Here is a 17,192-nt window from a genome sequence, read left to right as displayed (position 1 = left end):
TAAAATGCACAGGAGGAGAACCATGTAAGCTGCCTTGGGTTCCTTGCAAGAGAGAAAAAAGGTGGGATATAAATTTAATAAATAAATAAATAAGTTTGTTTTAAAACATTGTTCAAAATGGAAATAAATTATTTTGGAGATAAGTTATTTATTGCCTTGCAGTTCCATGCTTCCATCCTTTTTCACCCCATTGTGTTTCTGCTGTAAAACCTCTTTTATAATGTGGATGGATATTTATTATTAACATGTACATATAGCCCAGCAAAACATTAGAACATAAAACATTAAAACATAAAAACAACTAAATAATTTAAAAGACTATATTAAAAAGAGGTGTCTTGCACCGTTTTTAAAGACCAAAAGTGTGTGTGTGTGTGTGTGTGTGTGTGTGTGTGTGTGTGTGAATAGTAGTTTTTAAAGGAGCGCATTCCATAGTTTGGGAGTGACATGAGAGAAAACCTTTTTCTCACGTGCCCGACAGGTTGCAAACCAAGAGGGCAGTGAGCTGAACCAAATTTTGAAGTTCAGAGAATTTCTGTGATTTTGAATATCCCTGATTCTTCCATCCCTAACCCACTGAGAGGCAATTCAGCTTTCACAGATGTTTGCAGAGCAAGAGTAGGACAAGAGTTGGTGATGATATGGCTGCTATAGTTTATGCATAGTTACTTCCTAATATTTGTATGTATCTCTTTCTTCCTTTCCTGTTTTAATTATATCATTCACACAGGAGATGAGTCATTAGTTGAAGTACTGAAGACAATGGCTGTGATTCTTCTCTCCCCTTGGCTTGGCACCCATGTACAGTAGCTGAATTGGCAGTAGTAGAATGACTTTGAAATCCACTTCCAGTGTCACTTGGTCCAAATAAAAGCATCCAAGCTAAAAAGCTGGTCCATCAGGCATTAGCTGAAATGTCTGCCTAACATCCGTGCAAAATATGTTTCAGGATCCTTACAGTACACACAGTCCTCCTAGTGCTTCCTTTCCAGTCTTCTGAAGTGACTTTTCTTTCCTTTGAGTCAAAGGCCTTTTTCAAAGTTTCAAACCATCGTTTTTTTCACAATGGTGTGTTGTGCTTGGCAGTTGGCACTAGCATATGATTCACATTCAGTTAGTTCAATGAGTGATGTACAACAGCTCTATTGTATATTCAGAATAAACTCTGAGGTTTGCTGTCATTTTGCGGTGGGGGTGGGGGAGCTCCCAGTTATGTGTGATTTTTAGTTTTGTATCTGATACTGGTGACTGGGTTAGAGTGGAGAACACGGGTGGCATGACTCAGTGGAATTGGCGACATTTCTCCCAAAAGCCCCTTTTCCAAAGGCAGAACAAGAAATGTTCGTTTCTGTTCTCTGCCCCATCCGGTGTGTAGAATAAGGGGGAGATCACACCAATTGTGACAGTACTGACAGAACATCAGTGTTGCCCAAATTGGTTGGAGCCGATGAAGCTTTGCTGAACAAATAAATCCAGTTCTTAGCTAAATACATAGCCAATTTATTTTATTTTACTCTGCGCCTCTTTTTGACTTGGAAAGGATAAATCTATGTTACAGAACTTGGGTTGGGATGCACAAACCTCTCAGTTTGGGTTTCTCTCAGTTTCTCATTTTTCCCATCTTAAGTTCGGCTTGTCTCATTTCTGCATCAGTTTGAAAATGTGGTTTTTAAAAGTATGTACAGATGTTCGTGTGTATTTCTCCCAATATACACGGATTTTTCTATGCAATTTTGCCAAGTACACATTTTTGCAAGCAGTATTTTTGTACGTTATTTTTACTAATATACACATTGTGTGTGTGTGCACATTTTCCTTATATATGCTTGTTATAAGCATTTTTTGACTGGAGAATTACATGGCAAGATTCAGAGAAGTGCGAATTTTAAAGGGCCACTGTGTTTCGGTTTGCGTATTGATTCAAAAATGCAGAATTAGGTAAGTTCACATTAAAATGTGAATCAAATGAATTTCTCTCCATCCTTAAACTTGGGTAGAGAAAAATGTTGGTATTTCTGAAGACTATTTTTGATGCTGTATTTTGCACACATGTTGAGTATCTCTAGACAGAATGGGGGAAGGAAAATTGAGGGGAAATTGAATTGAAATTCTGGAAGAGGGCATGGCTGGCTGGAACCCTAACTGGAACACTCCACACTGCAACATTTTGTTGCAGGTCTCTGACTTGTATTGTCAAATTTCAAATATGGTTTCCCCCACCCTGGGTTTCAGGCAGATTGGCAAATTAAGGGAGCCTGTTGCTGTAACTCCACTTCCTTTCCATAGCTGTTCTGCATGAAATACAGATGCTATATGAAATAGAGACACAGGCCAAAGCAGGCTTCAAACAAAGGTAGGGTTTTGCATCCCTGGCTGTTATTTTTCATCAATAGTTTAATAATAATAATAATAATAATAATAATAATAATAATAATAATAATAATAGTTACCCGCCTCTCCCTCCGGATCGAGGCAGGGTACAACACAAACGCCATAAAATACATTTAATTAAAACATTCAAAACTAATACATCATTAAAAGCAGCACATTATTAAAAGCCATCTTAAAATTCAACTGGGTAGGCCTGAGACTACAAACTGAAGTGTCTATCTGCAATATCCCCAAACCACCTAGCTCTTTCATTGCTGCATAGCTGTACACCTCTATTCCAGTATGGAAGATGTGCACAACACCTTTCAGTCCGAGGGGTGGAATCCATTTTGGAAAAGTAGGGTGACCATATTTTGGAAACCAAAAAGGAGGACAAAATGGCCGCCCTCAGGAGGCGTGGCCACCCCAACATTCCCACCCCCAAGGCGGTGCCAACTCAACATGTCCAAGCCCCAAGGGGGCGTGGCCTCGGTTTATTTATGTGCGTGGTCACATTTATTTATTACATTTTTATACTGCCCAACAGCCGAAGCTCTCTGGGCGGTTCACAGAAAGTAAATGATAGCAACCAATGAGTAGCAAAGGCACACAACTAATAATATACTAAATACTAAAAAAGGAACTTACACTTATATAAAACCATTTCTTTATTTTTTATAACATAATAAACAACCACAACAGTCATAGTACTAGGGTGACCATATTTGGGAAACCAAAAAAGAGGACACCTAGTGTGTGTGTGGGGAGGAAGCAGCTTTCTGAGTCCTGCAGAAAGTACGTTATTCCCCCGCCACCTTAAAGAACCCGATTGGAGTGGAGGAGGGGAAAGGATTTCATTCTGCACCACCACCATCCACTCCAATTGGGGCCTTTTCTGTAACGTCCACGAATGACCCACTTTCCCATTTAAGACCTCAATTGGAGCTCGGGGTGGGGGAATGACGTGCCTCAAGAAAGCATGTCACTCCCTCCTGCCATGCTAATGGCAGCCTTAAAGGGGAAGGTGTGTCATTCCAGGACATTATTGAAAATTATAGAAAATCCCCCCTGACACCATGGAAAGAACAAAAACCAGGACAAATCCGGGGAAATCCTGACAGTTGGTCACCCTAGGAAAAGCTGTTGGGGGCTGTGTTACTGTGGTGGGAGGGGCAGAAAGCAAAAAAAGGTCTAAAATACCAAAAATAGCAGCATAGTTTAGTTTAAAGCTCTTAGGCCTATATCTCGGGATCATCCCTGTGCATCCAAATGACACATGGGATCCCGGGAGCCGGCAAGGACGACCCCTCCATTTGCCTGGGATAATCCTTAGGTCTAGCTAAGGCCTTACTGGCAGTAACCAAGCCTTGGAGAGGCATTTCACACTTACAGAATGCAAAAGCTTGAAAACTACCAAACAATTGGTGCTTGGAGAAAAGGGTGGAGCTATCTGGCTGATTGGGGAATGCTGGGAGTTGTAGGGTTCCCCCTAATGTCTAAATATGCATAGGATTGCACCCTAATATTCTTTTGCCTGAAGAGTAGAACTTTTGTACCCCTACAGATTAGACAGTCACACCAACCCTTTTGGGTTTTCTGCGCCTACTGAAAACAGACTTTTTCCAACAAGCGTTCCCTTGTCTTCTGTATAAAGCAATAATATATGGAATTTAATTATGACCTTAAACCTCCTATGACAATCTTCCCCCTGCTCCCTGCTCCCCCAGGACTTTTCGCACTGGAAAGCTGCTAGGATTTCAGAGACGTTACAGTATGCTTTCAACTTATAGTCATCTATCTCACAAATATCAATTTTGCACGAACAGGACAATGTTGTAATTAGTATGTGTAAAATATATGCAAATCTTATAGAATATAAAGAAGGGTAAACATGCCACTTGACTATTCCTCAAGTGCTCTTGAACTCTTTATTGGAAATGGAAAACAAGTACAGCTTTTTCCATTTGGACATCCCTCAAAATGGTGAATACTTAAGCTGTGCTGCATTTCTTGGCTTTCCAATGCTGATTGGAACTGGCGACTTGCACATATTGGTTTCCACAATATGTGGAAACCAAGTCGCCACACAACTGGCGACTTGCACATATTGGTTTCCAAATGCCTGAGAATCCCTACAGGTATAGTAATGCTGCGTTGTGCTGAAAACCGTATCAATTTGAAGAGGAACGAAGCCATTTTGCTCTGGAATAGTGTGGATGCGAACATTTATGGATGAGTGTGTTTGTGTCAATGAATGAATGTGAATGGAACACTGCAATTATTGCTTGTGGGTAGATATCCCTTGGTACAAATAGGGATGTGTGAGGAGTTTTGTTCTTTGATTAAGTATTGTTTGCAGAAATGCAAATCTATGAGGTTGTACTAGATAGCCTGCTCTTATATTATCCTCATTAGGACACAATACTCTTTTATTGTAAAGTATGTTATTGTCTTCTTTATTATTGTAATGTGTGTATTTTATCTGTTTTCTCTAGTTATTTGAAATTGTTGTATTTTATTCTTGTGCATCATCCTCATTTATCATACAAGCCAAAGGCTATGACAAAGGGGTATAACATTAGAGTGTACAGATAAATGGGGGAGGGGGAGGGGAAAATATATACAACACAGTGTGGTCCTAGGCCCCAGATGCGCCTGCATCCTAACAAAATGTGCCCTGATTTTCTTTGTGTCAATGCAGTCTAGTGTCAGAATGTTAGACTAATGGGAGACGTGGGCTTACGTCGCCACTCCATCATCATGAAACTCAGTGGGTGGGCTTGTAGTTTGTGAGGATTGTTATGAAGATAAAATGGGGAGGTGAACACTATGAATGTAGCTTAGTGCTCCTCGGAAGAAAGGTGGGATATACATTTAAATAAATAGATATTTGATAAGAATAATAATTTAGTTACTAAAAGTACTTTTTAACTTGCCCTTATTCCTAAGCCCCAAATGTAATGTAATAAAACCATTAAACATCTCAATAAAAACAGAAAATAAACATAGGCCAGCATAGCTCTTGATGATGCCTGGGCAATTCAGTAAGCTTCATCCTGCTGATGAAACGATACCAGTGTTGATGCCAGTCAGGCTTCAGTGGGGATGGCTTTCCAGGGATGGGACACCATCACAGAGAAGACCCTCTGCCTTGTCCCTACACAGAAAGCTTCCCCAGAGGAAAAAAACTTCAGAGAAAATAGATCAACGCAGGGCTGAGCTGCATCTTGAGGCAGCCAGTGTGGTGTAGTAGCTAAGGTGTCGGACTGGGAGTCAGGAGATCTGGGTTCTAGTTCCCACTCGGCCATGGAAATCCACTGGGTGACTGGGCCAGTCACAAACTCTCAGCTCAACCTACCTCACAGGGTTGTTGTTGTGAGGATAAAATGGAGAGGTGGATGAGGATGTACCCCGCCTTGGGTTCATTGGAGGAAAAAAAGGTGGGATATAAATGCAATAATAAATAAAATAAAATAATTAATCTACCAATGAATTTTCCTATATTTATTTATTTATTTTTATTTATTTATTTAAGTATTTTTATGCCGCCATTCAGCCAAAAAAGGCTCTCATGGCGGCTTACAAAAGTATTTCTTGACAGTCCCTGCCCACAGGCTTACAATCTAAAAGACATGACACAAAAGGAAAGGGGATTGGGAGGGAGGAGGAGGAGGGGGAAAAGGAAAGCAATTGGGAGTGTGGGCCAGCACATGCTGCCACTTTGTATATAACATAGCATGTGATATGGGCATATATATGTGGATCTATATATGCACTGTATACCTGATTACCAATATCCATTCTTTTCTTTTTTTTAAGGTGGCAGAGTTCTTGAAACCAGCACATGATGCATGTGGATGTATATGTATACTACATCACACAGTCAACATATCCTCAGTTGTGTGGGGGGTGGGCTTTTATCCACTGAACGCAATAGATTTCAGAAACATTTGCGCCACCCCAGAAGTAGTCCAAAAATATATGTACCTTGAAAGCAGACATGATTGTCATATGTATATACAATTGTATATTTATTTTATTGCATTTTTATATCGTCCAATAGCTGAAGCTCTCTGTGTAGTCTTGTCACCACTGAGACTTTTTACAAAGCAGAAGACCAAGGAAGTCACTGTATCTGTGAGCATTGTTCTGTTGGGCCAAAGTAATTCACTAGGCTCCAGCACTGGGGAAAATTGACATTGTTTTATTTATTTAATAAATAGATTAATAAAACACACTCTCCACCTGTCAGGAGCTCAGAGGGATATACCACAGGACGCCAAAATAAACTAAGTAAACAATTCTACATCATAAAAAACAAAACATGAATAAAAATATGCTGTACAATCACATTAGACTGATAGTAAATAGCAATATAAAACAACATTAAACACAATTAAAAGCCTGATGGTACAGGAGAGTTCTCACTGCCTTCCTAAAGTATCATAGTGTGGGATCCCATCTAACCTCTCTAAGGTGGGAGTTCCATATTAAGGCTGTCTGGCTGAGGATTATGGGAGCTGAAATCTGACACATTTGAAGGTCATCAGTTTGGGGAAAGCTGCTGTAAGCACATACCAGTAGTTGGACAACAAGTTGTTTTACTATTATTATTATTGTTGTTGTTGCATTTATATGCCTCCTTTTTTCCTCCAAGGAACCCAAGGTGGCGTACATAATCCTCCACTCCATTTTATCCTCACAACAACAACCCTGTGAGGTAGGTTGGGCTGAGAGTCTGTGACTGGCCCAAAGTCACCCAGTGGATTTCCATGGCCGAGTGGAAACCATGTAAAATCCAGGCTTCTTTGCCAAGCTGTGATCACCCTTTTGCAATGTGGCTTTATCTCAACCTACTGTAGTTCCTGCTCCATTGAGAAGCAACCTGCTGTCTTTTCCTCTTCAGATACCGTATATATACGGTATCTGAAGAGGAAAATATGCATTGCATAATCCCACAGTCTGTTTCTGGGCAAGGATAAGATAGTGCCTTCCCCCCACCCTCCCCCAATTCCACGGACAAAAACCAACTACATGGCAGTTTAACCTTATTTTCATAGTAGTGATAGGACAGTGTTGTCCTCCACGGCACCTGGGGGGTAGCAGGATAGCTTAGGGGGTGCAGGGCAGCTCGTGTGGCACATACAGATCTATCCATTCTGTCCCCCTCACTATCTGTGACCTGAAGCAGCTGTCTCCTTCTGCCTGATGCTAGGGTGACCCTGCTCCCTTCACCATCATTACCACTGTGAAATCCTGCGGGAGCCAACTGTCGGAAAGTCTGCCCTTCTTTCTTTCACATCACTTTCCTTACAGTGAAGGATCTGGCTGTGGGTACACCAGGAGCAGCTAGGTCTGTGTGCAGCGCCTCTGTGTGACAAACCACTGAACTGCAGGTGGCAGCTTCCCAGTGAAGTACGTTCAGGCCGTGGACTGACTCCTCCCACCCAGATTCTTGGATCCTGTTGGACAGGAAGGCGTATAAGAGGACTTCCTGTTCCATGTTAGCTTTGTGAGACTTTTTGCGGGACCACTGTCTTTTGCTATCACTTCATTTTGTTACGTCCTCGAAATCGTCATGATGCTTAGTTGAGAATCAAGTGTGGACATTTTTTAGCTATGGCTATCCAAATCTTGAACTACTCTTAAACATCATCATCAACAACAGCTTGGCTGCCTGTTATTTACAGAGCACTGAATGAAGCAGTGGTTTTCTTAAACACTTTTAGTTATTTCTTCATAATTACAGAAGCACGCTGGAGCAACATGCATGTACAGGAACATTAATGTAATGGCAGAGATGGTGGGAATTTCTCCTCCCCCTTCACATTACAAATAATACTTTTGTAATAAAATGCATTCCATTTTTATTAGTTTCCCACAGCAGTTTATTACTGGACTTTTCAATATAAACTGCAAACTTCTGTGTGAAAGATTGTGGTGCTCAATGTGTTTGGAGCAGTTTCTTTTTGTGATAAGAGAAATTCTACACTGTTTTCCTCTAAGAAAATAGTTCATGAGGACCAGGGAAGCGTTTTTTGTGTAATTTAAAATACGCAACATCTCCCCCACCCCACATGCCAGTTCTAATAGGATATTGTAGAATGCCATTCACATCATTACCATATAGAGATCAGGTAAGAAACAAATGGGGAGCAAATCAACCTTCCATGCGATATGTCGGTTCTAATTTTTATTTTGTTAATTTGTAACACAAAACTATCATATATCAGGTGTCTTAATTTACATATCTCTTTTGTGGCCAAAATGCCTTCAAAATGATGGTGTATTTTTTTTAACCTCGCTCTCATCACATCCTTCTCTGTACCACATATTCCCGGTGTTTTCACCTAGGGCAGTAACCATTGTGTTGCATTCTGAACCCACTTGTTGGTGCAGTAACTCAATTGGGTCTCAAAGGTTACTTCACCAAGTTATGAACTATGAATATCGCAGTGGTTTCTGCAAATCATACTTATGTCTGAAAGGGGAAGGTTCTGTCATAACCCCCGTGCCCTTTATAGCTATATGAAGTTGTTGGGTGAGGTCAACCGAGGTTTTGGAGGGATGTGTCACCCGCATGCTGATGACAGGCAGCTCTGTGTCATCTCAGCCAGGCGAAGCTATGCAGATGGTGAACCGTTTTCTGGATGAGAACTAATATAAAGGTCAGTCCTGAAGTTAGAGGTACTGTCGGTAGGTGGTTCTCAAGTCTAATAAACTGATGTTCAACCAGTTCTGGATGGTGTTGCACTCCCTGTGAAAGAACGGATGCAGTTTAGGGATGGGGCACTCCTTGATCCAGCATTATTATTGGAGGCCTTTTTATATGTATATACCTCTATGGCCCTTTCTACACCATACAGGTGCAGAGGGAGGGAGTGGGGGCGATCCCTGACTTACCTTCTTCCGGGACCATCCCCGTGTCCAAATGGCCAGTGCAATGTCCGGGATGGGGAGAGGGACGTTGGGCAAGTGGAGGCGGCCATTTTTAAAAAAGTTACAGGACCTGGAGCACAGTCACGCTCCACCAAAGGGTAAGTGGGGAAAAAACCCACTCCCTCTTCCCACCCCACCCCGATTCCTCCCGGCCCAGCTCCTTCCCTCTACTGATCCCTGCTACTTGCAGGGAGAAGGGAAGAAGCTGGGACAGGCGGCCACACACCTCCTGCTGTCTCGGGATGATTCCGAGACCACAGGAGGAATCGGGTTTCCCCAGGGATTATGTATCTCTGGGAAAATGCGTGCTTGTCCCCCCTGCCCCTGGGAGTCCCTGTGCATCATTTGGACACACAGGGACTCGGCTGTGACCAGCCTGCATTTTCAGGCTGGTGTAGAAACGGCCTATGTCTCCTCCTCCTCCTCCTCCTCCTCCTCCTCCTCATTTATAAAGCGCCATCAATTTTCATGGTGCTGTACAGAATAAAACAAAATAAGACAATCTGCCATATGGCTTACAATCTTCCATCCTTTTTTGCTTCATTTCCACTCTTCTTACTCCTCCTCGTTCCTTCCCTCAGCCAGCCTCTCCTGTCTACCTGCCAGCTAACTGGCAATGGTTTGAAGCTTTCTGGGCTGCTGTGGCCATGCCCCCCCCCCTGTACACCAGTCGCTGTCAGCCAGCCAATTCCACTCCTCCTGCCCCATACTGGTTTTCTTTTCCAACGAATGCTCAGTCCTTATTGAGCTGTTTTGTGTGGTGGTGATGGTGGTAGTTTTCCCCCTTATGTTTGATTTTTAAAATATTTTTGGACTACTGCAAAACTGTTGACACTTTGGGGCTGAGTTTGGCATTAGAAGGAGTGATGATCGTGTCCAGTTCAGGTTGGATAAACCTAGACAGAGGATCACCTACTTCAGCATACGCCTATCAGTACATTGAGGCTCTTTTCAGAGGATCCTCCTGTTTGTCCCCTCTCCCTGAGGTGAGGCAAGTGGCAATCTTGTGTGCAGATTGTAATGTAGGGTCATAATCCATGTATCATGGATGCAGAACGCCTTTCAGCCCGAGGGCCGAATTCCATTTCAGAACAGCTCTCGGGGTCTGCATTCTAGAGGTGGGTGGAGCCCAATGCAAAAGCGGCAGAACCAAAAATACCAGCATGTTTTAACTTACTACCAGCAGTTAATCCTTAGGAGAGGCATTTCAGCTGTTAAGAATGTTGGGAAGGGGACTGCAGAAATGTCAGAAAACCACCAATCAATACTTGGTGGGGAAATGGGTGGGGCCTGGGGAGGTGGCATGGCCTTCTGGGCAACTGCAGAGGGCCAGTTTGGGATCACTGGAGTACCTCTGTTTTAGGTATATGTGTTGGGGAGCCATAGCCAACTGCATTTTCCTGTCATGTGAAGGAGGAGCGAAAAACCCAAGTGTATGATCTACATATGTGACTTACATTTAATTCCCACAGGAAAGTACTTTGTAAACTGGTAACAAGGCCCCTAAGTTCTCAAAGTTGTTCGTGTTTAGTTCATGTTCCCTGGCTCTCCCCCATATGTTTGGTATGGTTATGACCTGTAAAAGTAAACAAAGTTCATTGATGGCAGCTGTTCAGGTTATTTTTGGTTAAAGAAAATGGACAAGTAAAATGGAGTCATTCTGATATATTCAAAGAGATTTTGTAGATTTATATCTAGCCTTCCAAGGAACTAGGGCCAAATCTGCACCAAGCAGGATATAACACTTTGAAAAGTGTATATGGAGGGTGTTGTGGTCTCCAACAGTTGTCAATACCATTATAAACTGTTTTAAAGCAGTTGTGTAGATCCTGCCTTGGCTTTTGCTAGGCCTGTGGTGTTTGACAGCATAGTTTCTTCCTTAAAGAGTCAGCTGATGGTTAGCTGTAAATTTAGCAAGTTTGCTATATGTCATGGATTTCTGATGACGAGAACATAATAAATTCTTTTTCCATACACAAAGCACAAACATATCCCTTCTTGGCAGATTTTTATTGTTATTTTAAGAAAAGGGAAAAGAAAAATATGTAAATAGCAATATGTTAATGTACTAAAATAAATATATGAAAGCTTTTTCTCACAGTCCGCTTCTAGAAAACTACCCAGTTTGCCCCAAGAAAGGGTCAGAAATTCAGAGTTCTCAGAAAGTCAAAAACGGCGTTACAGTTTGTACCAGACACTCCTCACACTTTCTCTAAAAGAATAAATGGCTGATCAGTCTCAGCGGTCCATGTCCGCTAATCTCTCATATAAAGTGGCAACAGTAGGCCAACACACGACACTGAAGATCTGAAGAGCTGTTTAGACTTCTGAGAATGCCTTGCGTGCAAACCTTTAGCCTATTTCACTTCACAACGCTGCACTTTGGAGCATCCTATCTCCTGCCCAAATGATACAAAGGCAGAGTGTATCGGAGGGAACTCCATGAACTCATCTTGCCTTAGACTGAAGTTGCAGCAATTGGAACAAACTTTGGGAGACAGCTAGTTTCTTTTTCTTTTTCAAGAGAAGTATTTCTATTCTTTGGAATTGGACATGTAGACAAGAGACTATAAGCAGCAGGAAGATGACATGCTTGGAGACAGAAAAGGAAACAAAATTCTTTATTTTTAAAATAAATATTCCTCCATCCGAGGCAGCTACGGGTAGATTTGCTATCTCTCCCAACATTGACCATTTATGTGTTGTTTCAGGTAACCAGAAGCACCTTTCATAGAGCATCATTCTGAATGGGACCTGAAGCTCGGGAAGTCATCCCCAAACACCCTAAAGGTTAGTTTATACAATCTAGAACACAATGCTGGGAGTAGGAATAAGTTCCTCCAGAGCAAATTGCTCAGGGCAAGTCACCCAAGTTAGCTGAACCACTTGGTAAAAATAAAGGCAAATGGCATTATTCCTACCCTGGGTCAATAGCCAGCTGTGATGAAGTATCACAACCCATTTTATCTTAAGTATTAAGGAAAAGCAACCCACTAATATCTAACCCCATACTCCAAAAACGATACAAGACAAAAACAGAGAAATCCTAACAGCGTTTTTACATATGATGCATTGGGAAGCCTTTTGATATGGAATGTTTCACATGTGTATGTTCTTAGTGCAGGATTGGAAGTGGGAGTCATCTTTAAATTGAATATAGATACCTTTACCTAATGTTGGTTTTATATTTAAACTGATGAAAGATCCATCAGTTTGATGGGCCATGAGAACTATCAAAGCTTGTTACCCTGGTCTGATTTCATGAAATGTCTTCTCAGCTTTGGCTTGGAACAACTTAATATTTAAGAGGTCCTTTAAAAGCTTAGAATCAGAATCCCACCCTCTCCCTCCAATTTTATTGTTGTCTTCTGATGTGATACAATGTGTTGGAAGAGTAAGAAGTATAAATGCCCTTCCTTAAGCTGTTCAAAATGGAGAATGATACATCAAACCCATGGAGTGATGTGCAAATTCCAGATGCAGGAGAAGGTATCACATCTCCTTATCGGGGTTGTGGCACTTACCTGTTGGAAGTTATGCACATGCAGAGGCACTTGTAATTCTCTGTTGTTGCTTCTCCAACTTATCACCTAATGGCTGAAGCCATCCATAGGAAGGAAAGGAAAGGAACCTCTCGTGCTAGACTCTTGGAGGGACGCCAGCTTTCACTGACCTTTTTTTGGCAGGCCTTATAGCGGGGTGGCTGCACTACATAATGGACAAATGTACCCTACAAACTGGTATCAATATCCTTTGTGGTTTCTTCCAAAGAATCCTGGGCATAGTATTTTGGTCATGTAATGGTGCTGAGAATTCTATACGTGGTTCTCATCTCTCCAACCCTCAAAACTACATTTCAGAAGGTTTTCTGAAAAGAGATAATTATTATTAACCCGTGTAGTTTATGGTGCAATGTCCAATGTTTGAAGCTGCTCTATACATGGGCCTTTGACTGACATGGTGTAGGTGAAATTGAATCAGTGGTCTTGAAACATTTTGATGAAAACAGGCAACGTTCTGTGTTGATGTATGAGATTACAGATGTACAAAATTGGAAGCACCTCTTCAGAATTCTTAGATTGTGAATTCCTAATCTGAGACTACCCTAAGATCCAAATGAGATGTTTCGCAAAGATGAGGTAACATTACCACATATACTCCATATAAACATGACACTCTCCATAATACTCCATGCATCTGGTGAAGTTGTTAAAGTCCATGAAAGCTTGTGCCAGAATAAATTTGTTATTCTTTAAGTTACCACAATTTCAGTGTTTGTCTGGAAGTATCCTCAGAGAATGGAGACGGGAGGGGAAGAGAGTGATAAATCTCCCACCCACCCCAGAAAGAGCTGTTGAGTACATGCTGTCCAAAACCATAGAGAGCCTCTGGAATTCAATGTAGAACAGTCTTCCCCAACCTGGTGCCCTCTGGATGTGTTGAATTCCCAGCCAGTGTGGTCTTGGTGTACTTCATTCAGGACCAATTATCTGACTTGGTATATTTGTCAGCCTCCTATGTTCCCCTAATTTCCACATTCCAAATCTCTGCTAAATGGCTTTCTTCTCAATAGTGTTCCAAATTCTTGTTTTGCACATTTTGAACTGTGTAAGCAAAAAGATCAAGAAATTTCATGACTGAAATTTGGAGTAGGGAAATAGGTGTAGAAAGGCTTAATTATACTCTCTTCCCCCACCAAAAGTATGAATTCCCTGGAAATTGCAGCTGTTTTCTTTGTGGTAAACTTACTTGCATTTACGTGTAAGATCTAGTGTGCCCTAATAATTGGAGAAAGCATATAAATCCTGTGAAAAAGCAGGATGGAGGGGTCAAAGGGGAGCCTGGCCCTTGGCACGTTATGAAATTCACAGGGTTGGATCCAAATGGATTGTCATACCTAAGTCCCTTTGATTTCAATGGGTCTACTCTAAGTATGACTAAATTTGGATCCAACCCTGAGTATTTTCCTTCTTTTCACAAGATCACACTATTTTATTTTTGTGTAAAAACTCTATGCAAATACCTATAATTCAATGTATACATAAATGCTAATTAAGCAAACTTAAAATAAGAACCGCTTCTCTTTAAACTACCAGCTTGGGTGAAGAATAGAGTGATTAAAGTCTATGGAGGGGTAACTAATCTAAGGTTAGTGACCTCATCAAAGATCCCCACGCTGGCATTAGCATTAAGGAGCAAAAGGCCTTGAAAAGGTGAACACTGACGTGTATTTGGAGGACCTTGCAATCAACTTTACTTCAAATGTACTTTAATTACTAATGCGCTGGGTCATTGACTTCGACAATGACAACAAGACTATCACTTTTACCTTAATTAGCCTCATTGAGAAATGTGCTTGCACATTTCAGCTCTTGGTAAATAGAGCAGCATTCTAATTAAAAAACACACACCACAAAAACGACATTCACATATGCATGGGGAACTACTAGAGAGGAAGGCACTGAGATAAGGCTCCAAAGTTCGCACACTAATTCTTTATAAAATATATACCAAACCCTCCCAAGTATTGTAAAGGAAAACAGACCCAGAAAAAAGAAAGCGGTTCGGTTTTGCTGTGTTGCTTAGAAAAAAGCAGAGCGGAAAATCACTGGCGGCTGCTCTGTTGGGCCTTGCAAAGCAACCAAGGCTGTCTATCTTCTATGAGTCGATATGTATAGTATTTTGGCAGGGTTCTATTAGCTGGTACTGTTCCCCCCCCATTCCCCTAAACCCCTTGAAGATTTGGAAGTTTCAACGATATGTGTTTAGGATGACTAGCTTGCCAGATTGGAAGAGCCAGATGCAAATGGCTCTGGAGGTAGAGAATATCCTCAAGTTTGCTTTGGACAATAGCAATAGGCATGATAGAAGAACGGGCCTAGACAAACAGAAAGACTGAATTGTGATTGATTAGCCATTTTCACCACACAAACATATGATTCTTGCATTTACATTCTCAATTGCCAGTCTGAATGGCCCATGCTTACCTAAATCAATCCTCTTAGTATTATAACCCTGCTGATTTGGTACACTTCACCCAGATAGCGTACCCAGGTGACGTTCGTCAGCCTTCTATGGCTAGCAATTTGGGTGACCTTCTATGCCCCTCTCTTCCATGCCGTCTCTTCCCACTTGTGAACCTGACTGACTGTGCCCAAAATGCTTTGCAGTGCACAGAGGTGATTGGGTAGGCTTCTGAGGAACGGATTGACAGCTGGCATATCTAACTTGTGAGATGGGTCAGCTAGCGATCCAAAATCCGCCCTCCACTCTCCTTTCTCTTCCAGCAGAGGCTGTTCCTCTATAGAAAGGCCATTTGCTTTTCATGTTGTAATGAAGAACAATGTTTTAACAGACAAAAGAGCTTCTAGTTTATTATTGTGCTGTCCTGGACTAGGGCTTGATGCTGGGAAAAATGGTAATTCACAGTGTGAATTCTTCTCTTCCACTGATATGGGCTAGAGCTGAGCCCTTACAATGTATATTGCCTGTAGTACAATGGTGTACATTGTGAGAAAAGCACAAATTGCAGCTCCCTGCCTTTCTCCTGTTTTCAATAGCCAAGTAATCACAGCCTTTCATTATTTTAAATTTTATTTAAAAAAAAAAATACAGCCCAAACAAACCTGCAAACATGATCCTCTAAAACATGCATTGCTGAAAGTAGTTAACAATGTTAGTTTTCACATTTGCGAACTGATATCCAAAAATGAACGTTATACCTCTAGGGCACCTGCATTCTCCAATTTTTGTCTCCCAAACCAAACACAAGAATTCTTGTGACCCCTCATTTGGAAACACACTGTCTACATCCCCAACCCCGCATTTCTTCAATGTCCTAAACAAGGCTGTTATTGGTTTAATAGTGTGGGATAGTAGAAAACCCAGAATTTCCTTTGCAAATGATGCAATTCTGCAAGGGGATTCATCATGCTATGTAAAGCTATTTTAATGGGAGAGTTGTGGAATGTTGTTTTCCTGTCTTAACCTATGCAAAAGTCTGTATTCTCCCACTGAAAATCTTTGCTGAGCTTTGGGAAGTACTAGTATGTTATATTTGTGTTGGGAAGAGAAAGTCAAAAATCCAAAAGGGACTGAGAAATGTAGGGGGATGGAGGATAAAGGGGAAAAGATATCTCAAACAAGCAAGTTAGACGTTTTGATTCAATATTCTGATATTCTTATCAAGGCTTTCCAGAGTGTGGCACGAATGCAAAGAGCAAAGAATGAGGAGGAAGTGACAAACATGTAACCGTGTCTTTCTAGCTGCACAATGATCCCCCCCACCCACAATATTTTAAGTGTTACAATGCAAATAAGGATCTAAGGAAAATTATTGACAAAATGCGAATTAGGGCTTCAGCAGTAGGAGTAAAACCCTCCTTGTTTTAATTTATTGAACTAAAGCCAGATTTGCTCAATTAAGATAATACACTTCAAGGTTAACGATCATTTGCTGTTACTTACATAACCTATTGTACAATTATGTAAATTTTAGGAACAGAACACTACTGGAGTGTCTTAATTACAGGCCAGAGAGAGAGAGAGAAATTTAAATATGAATAAGTGAATTGTGGCTTGTATTTCCTGCTCACTATTTCCTAGCACTTTAAAGCTCAGTAACAAACTAGCTGTCTGTATTGTTTTCTCAGCCTTTCCCTGAATAAATACATGATATGTGAAGGAGAAAGAGAAGGAAGATGAGGAGAAGACTTCTTTTAGCTGTCTCATTAGTTCCTAACTAGAGGAATATTGACGAAATCTAATAATTCAGAATGCTGTTAATTTGTATAGTATGTTTTTTTAAAAAAGATCCTGGAATTCTATTTACATAAATTCAACAAATGGAACTTTACTTTTCTTTATAGAACACCTTTATCCTT

The sequence above is a fragment of the Elgaria multicarinata genome, chromosome 7, assembly GCF_023053635.1.
Source record: "Elgaria multicarinata webbii isolate HBS135686 ecotype San Diego chromosome 7, rElgMul1.1.pri, whole genome shotgun sequence".
In the NCBI taxonomy this organism is placed as follows: domain Eukaryota; kingdom Metazoa; phylum Chordata; class Lepidosauria; order Squamata; family Anguidae; genus Elgaria; species Elgaria multicarinata.
The sequence above is the reverse complement of the archived record's forward strand: the minus strand, read 5'-3'. Positions refer to the sequence as shown.